Source organism: Trematomus bernacchii, unplaced genomic scaffold (genome assembly GCF_902827165.1).
Source record: "Trematomus bernacchii unplaced genomic scaffold, fTreBer1.1, whole genome shotgun sequence".
NCBI classification, from domain to species: domain Eukaryota; kingdom Metazoa; phylum Chordata; class Actinopteri; order Perciformes; family Nototheniidae; genus Trematomus; species Trematomus bernacchii.
Window position 1 is genome coordinate 1850596 of NW_022987646.1, and position 6624 is coordinate 1857219.

Here is a 6624-nt window from a genome sequence, read left to right on the forward strand (position 1 = left end):
CCTCAATATTTCACCCTGCTGTTGAGATTGGACGGGCTGCTGCACAGGCGCTATTGACTGCAGCCCCAATTGGAATTCCTCACGTGGCTTTGGCAAAGAAAACAATTTACAGGCGAGCCGTCGATGTGGTTGAGCTGAGGCCATCAAAGCCAATAATAAAGCTATTAGGCCAGGGTGGCATATATTACAATCTACTCTCTCCACAGCTGAGGATCAATACAGAGTAAAAACAAGAGAGAGGGAAGGAGGAGGTGAAGAGTGGACAAGAGAAAGAAGAATGAAGAAATGAGGCAGAGAGAGGTAGACAAAGACATGAAGACAAAAAGAGCACTGAAGGTGAAAGACAGGTATGGAAGAGCTAACCAAAACACACACACCTCCTCTTTCTCCTTTTCTAGCTCTGCAGACAGAGGCAAATCTGACAGCAGGCTCTAATCAAAATCAAACAATAACAACCACAATTCACACACAAGCACACATATAAAAACACCCACAAGTAAGAGGGGCAATAAATCCAACAGGTTTTTAAATACACACTACAGCAGCGACACACACACACGCCGATTCAATCCTGAAAGCTCGGCTGAACAGACGAGATAAGGGAGCGTGATTTGCTGTAGTGACGATGTTTAACTTCAGTGGAGGGGTTACACACACATTTATCAGTGGAGAGAAAGCATTTGGTTAATCAAACAAGATGAAAAACTACTGATACACTGAAAATAAAACACTGTGGAAAAAAGTCGTTTTGATCTCTGCAAAGCTGACATTTCCGAAATGCCAAGTCTTCAAACTGAACTGAATAAAGTTATTTAAAGAGGATAGAACGCAATCAGTGAACAATTATAACGGAATGGAATAGAACAGAAAGAATAGAATAGAACAGAACAGAATAGAACATAATAGAATAGAACAGTAGTATAGCATAGATCAGAACAGAGGAATAGAATAGAACAGAATCGAACAGAACCAAATAGAACAGAACATAATAGAATAGAACAGTAGAATATCATATAATAGAATAGAACAGAATAGAATAGAACAGAAAAGAACAAAAAAAGAACATTACAGAATAGAATAGAACAGACGAATATAATCAAATAGAACAGAACTAAATATTATAGAATAGAACAGAATAGAACAGAACAAAACATAATAGAACAGAATAGAATATATTATAACAGAACATAATAGAATAGAACAGAATAGAATAGGGAGTTTGTAGGGAGTCCTTGACATTGGTAACAGTTGTTAACAAACACATCTGAAGTAGATGATGGGATACAATCTAAAACCCACAGCCTCTGAAGGACTGTGTGTGTAGAAGGATTGGTTTGTTGATTGGTTTTATTATTTGGGAAATAACACAACGTGTATTAATTCAGTTGTTCAAAACCCTGACTCCCAGAGCCCAGTAGGCACTGGAAGAAAACAAACCTCCTACAACGCTGAATTGTTCTCGATGTTATTTATATCACTTCAGTCTTAGAATAAATAGACATTTGCATCTGTTAAATCCTTGTTGCTTAGTTTCTAGTCATTATGAGGAGAATTGTCTATAAGCAAACATTTCAGACATGCTGTTTGATCAAGGAGATTTATCTTGAACGTGGTGCTCCGATCACATTCCACTGCAGCAAAAAGAGCTGACCAAAGTAAAGAAATGTGGTCAGTGGCAGTAATGAGTGGGGTCTCTGCTGCTTACATCCTACAGAAAGTACACCCAAGAGAATAAGGCTTGGATGGTAGCATCACTTGCAGGAGGAGTGAAATGCCAATGACCTTGGTTAAGCCTGGGAGTGAAAGATCATTAGAAACAGACGACATCAGCTGTCTGTGAACATCAGATCTGAAGAGGTCACAACATCAATTGGAAAGAGCCAAAGTCATCCACCAGGAGTCAGTGGATCGGTCGTGAAAGATCGAGGAGGATAATTACATTCAACGTCAGAGACCATCTGACAGTATCTACAATCTATCCAACCATCCGCGATCTCCAATGCAACTACCCCCTTAGGGGAAAAGAATAATAAGACCTGCAGTATGGCTGCCACAGGGCTCAGTCCCTTGAACCTAGACAAATGTACTGGAAATAACGGTGTCATTTGTTACTAATTACAGAGAAAATAAAGAAAAGGTTAGTGATTCTTCATTTGTCCAAGTAGCTGCTTCATAATTTTATAAATAGGGATTTTCTTTAAAAGGACTTTTCTGTTCCACTGTAAAAAAACACAAATAAAAACACCTTTTTCTTGTGTTGTCATCATAGTAAATATTGTTTCCTACAATTAATACGTGAGGATATTAGTACTGCTGTATTTACAGTTAAGTTGGAAGATTGATTTCATATTTTGACATTGGAAACACTGTTTTATAATCAACATAAAAACCATACATATTTATTGATCAATCATTTATTGTTGTAAATTGTATTGAATTGTACGTTTACTGTATAGCCACCTTTGACCTGCTGTAAACTGAATTAAACTTATGGTAATGTAAGTTTAACCATTGGAGTTGTACTACTGTCTCAAGTTTCTTTCCTGGAAAACTTGAATGTAATGTATTAAAAAGCGAGTGGATGAACCTTGTGTTGTAGCCTTGTAGGATGTTTTGCCACATGTTTCCAAAACTGCTATAAATCTAAACCAATATCTAACTTGATCATTTTTCATGGAATCTAATTCAAAAGTCTGCATTACAAATTCTGCTGACGAACGTAAACTGACAAAGTAATTGATGCATTAAAATCTGAGTGTTTCAAACAAGGAAACCAAAATAGCTTTGGAGACCTCCACCTGCACTGCAATAACTACAGACAGCAGCAGGTTCATCACATTAGGCTGAGCGCCAAACTCTTCCAAGACAGTAGGCCGAACATCATCTGGGCTGCGGACCCTTCAGAGTGCCAGCCTACCCCTCTCTCGTCATTTATTCACCAGAACACATTGGACCTTTTACTAGCTTGAGATGTCTGCCTAAATGAATGAATGGAGGGTATGTGGAAGGATCAGGTTGGACAGTGTAGTAGCAAAAAGAGGGAAAGGGTGGAAAGCATTTGACAGCGGAGGAAAAACGTGTGGAAAAGCAGAGAAAATGTGGCGAGCAGGCGGTGAATAATAAATTGTCTGGTTAGTTGCTGCCCAGTCTAATCAGACAGCCTGGATGGTATCTGTCAAAGTGATGCCCAAACAGAGGAGGGTAGAGGAGGCAATGAGAGCAGAGGATTGGGAGGACAGGGGGCAATATCTGCAGGAATGAAGGGGAAGGGGGGAGAGACGATGAGAATGGGAAGGGTAAGATAGATGGGATGAGGATGAACGCAGAAGATGGGGAGAAGTGAATTAGAGCAGAGAATTGGAAGGACACATTTAATGGAAGTGAGGAGGGAGAGGTGAGAAGGAATGAGGGACACACAATGAAAGAAACAAGATGGCAGGACAGAGCAGAGATGGAAGTAATGTACGGAAGGAAGGAGGAAAAACTGCACACAGCCAGTAACTGATCCAAACGGGCTCAGCGCCGTCTGAGTCATCCGAACAAACAGATTGATTTACTGGAGTGAGGAATGGAGGAGACGAGTTCAGCCACCCTGACAGACATGGGAGTGAGGTGTAAAACTGCTGAAATCAGAGGCTCAAACATAGACTACATTCTCATGGTCCAAGCTGTGCAACAAGACATGACTGCAATCAATGTGCCAAGGATTCCACCAGTCGCATATCGTCACACATGCTGATAAATATCATCAACACTGAAAGGATCATTTCACCCAAAAGAAAAATGTAAATGACTTGTATTAGCTAAAAGCATTGCAGCAAGTCTTGCTCTTGTTTCACTATGTTTTAAATGTCCTTATCTGTGAGCTTTCTGCTGTTAAACCAGTACAGAGAATGTAACTCTTGATTCTAAATCATTTAAAACATTTTGGGTTATTTGTTCTTCCTTTAAAGCTGAGTGATAGTGATTAGTTAGTCGAAGTAAATTGATCTGCAACAATTTTGATAAGTTATAAAATGATTCAATTCCTAAACAAAAATCTAAATCAAAATCTTCCCTGATTTCTCTGGATTATTAGGTTTTAAATGTAATATGGGATTTGGACTGTAATGTATAATTTATCGATAAAGACCAGAGCCCAGTCTGCTTTAGAGATGTCCCGCCCCTTAACCCATCACGTTCAATGGGTTGGAAGTGTGAGTGTCACATAGTGATGTCTCTATGTTACGGAAAACAAAAGAGTCGAATGGAGGTGTTTCAGGCGGGGGGGAATGTGTGGGAGAGAAACTCCCTCTGGAGGGAACTGTGGGATTGTAGCCTTTGCAGACTATTTACATGCACACAAACCTACATAACACACTACACACATTTCAATAAAGTACTATCTTATCTTATCTTATCTTATCTTATCTTACAGGAAAGGGAAGATACAAAAAGCATTATAGTGCCTCTTTAACAATGAATCACATGACCACTTATGTAAGAGAGATTTAAAGCCACTGCAGACTACTTGCTCAGCACCATATGACTGACAAACCCATTTAGAAACCAGCTGGTGAACATGGTGGAGCTTTTAGCTGTTTCAAAGCCATATAAGTCCCTCAGGATGACAGCGGTGAAGTTAGTTTTGGGTTGAATTAAAAACATTCACTCAGGATCCAGGGGCATCTTCTCCCTCCTTTCACTGCCAGCAGTCAGAAGACAGTTAGCAAACATACTAAAACTTGCTCTTAACCACCGAGTTTCACTTAGGAACCATCAATAAATGACATTGAAAAACACAAAACCAGTGTTATTTTGAATACCTCTGTGCCAACTCAATCATATTCTATAAGCACACTTTTTTATAGAAAATGTTTGCAAGAGCTTTTATGTCATGTGAGGCATTGACTCCAAATGAATGCAGCATAATGTTACTACAGTAAACAAATAGGACACTGCATTTTCATATAAAAAAAGCAAACAATGCCAATCTAAAGGGTTTACTATAACAAGTAACAACTTGTTCAAAGGTCACATAAACAAAATCAGTGGTTTTGAGTCCAAATAGAGTTGTAATAATGTTTTTTTTAAGGAACAGCATGAGTGAGACTGTGCTGTTTCGAGCTTTCTCTCCATGACAACACTCCATTTCTCTCCTCAAGGCCACTGCTGCTGTTTATGTCCCACATTTTATCTCTCAGAAGATGTACTGCTGCACCTCCCACATACTTTATGTCACCTGTCAGGATGTGAAAAACTCCAATCCGCAACCACATCTAAGCTGCTCCCTCTGGTCGATACGGAGATAACAGAATTTCAAAGCTCTTCAAAAACACCTGGACAGTTCTAGGTGAACTTGCACAGGACATAAACCTGTAAGAAACACGTTAACACCAAGCTGTTAACCATTCCTTATTCTGCTATATTTGCGGTTGTTTTTTATTTTGCCATATCTTTTTTACAGACAGGCAGCATCACCTTGCCAGTGGGTCCTGATGTACTGGAGCCCTGTCATTACTATTCCTGGCAGCACACATTTGGCCCATGACACACCAGGGTATAAGTTCCAAAAGTGCAAATGGAAATTACATTTCTGTTAAGCGCAGCAAAGACTTATTTTCTTTACTACAAAATACCCAATTGGTTTCTGTGAACTGAATACAAACACCTATATTGACTCTCCCCCTTCCTTCCCTTCTCAGCAGAGGAGAGGGATGGAAGTGATAATTGCATGCAGCTTGGGGATTGATTACAGCGCTGGGGATGGGGGGGATGCCTCTTCCCTATGAATTATTATGCATCATATTTTGTATTTAACATGCACTGTGTCCCCTATGGTGCACTAAAAGTGATATGGCAGCATTTCAGAGCTAAGCAGCAGAACACACACACACACACACACACACACACAAAAATCCAGATCAAAGCACGTGTGTCTCTCTCACACATGTGCAAAAAGAGCACATACACACACACATGCGCACATACATTTCATCCCTGCTCTCATTTCTTCATCTATCCTACTTTCACTCCTTGTCTTCTCTCTGAATTCAGAAGCTGACCAACCCCCCCCCCCGACTCAAAGAAGGAGGACCTGAAGCGAATATCTAATGAAAGAAAGAGGGGCTGCTGAATGTTTCATTAATCTCTTATGATGAAAACTTCAGATCTGAATCCTTGTGGACAATGGTGCACCTGTGTCCGTCATCATTCATCAACCATCAGAGGAAGAGCGGTTTCTTCAGCAGGCGCTTTGCACGCTGAATATTCAACGCTTCGCTTGGTTAATACTCAACTTGACTTTGGTTCAGATCTGCCCTGAGTATGTGAGACGGCAGTATTTGGGAGATAAGGAGGAAGAATCTGTCGCCATCTGCTGAGCAGTCTGAGAAACCCACACATGGAAAGAAAAGATGCATTACATACTGACATTTGGTCAAATAAACAATAATGAAAAAAGATAAACAGTCAGAATTAACATTTGAGTATGTTAGTTTGATACCCAGATAAATACCCACGTTGAAATATAGGACAGTGGATTCATCTTCTGCTACGAACAACATATTTTTCTGTTTTGGAAATGAGCTCTTGCAGTGGAGCCAGGAAACAAACAGAAAGTAGGACAACATTAGAGTGCATGTT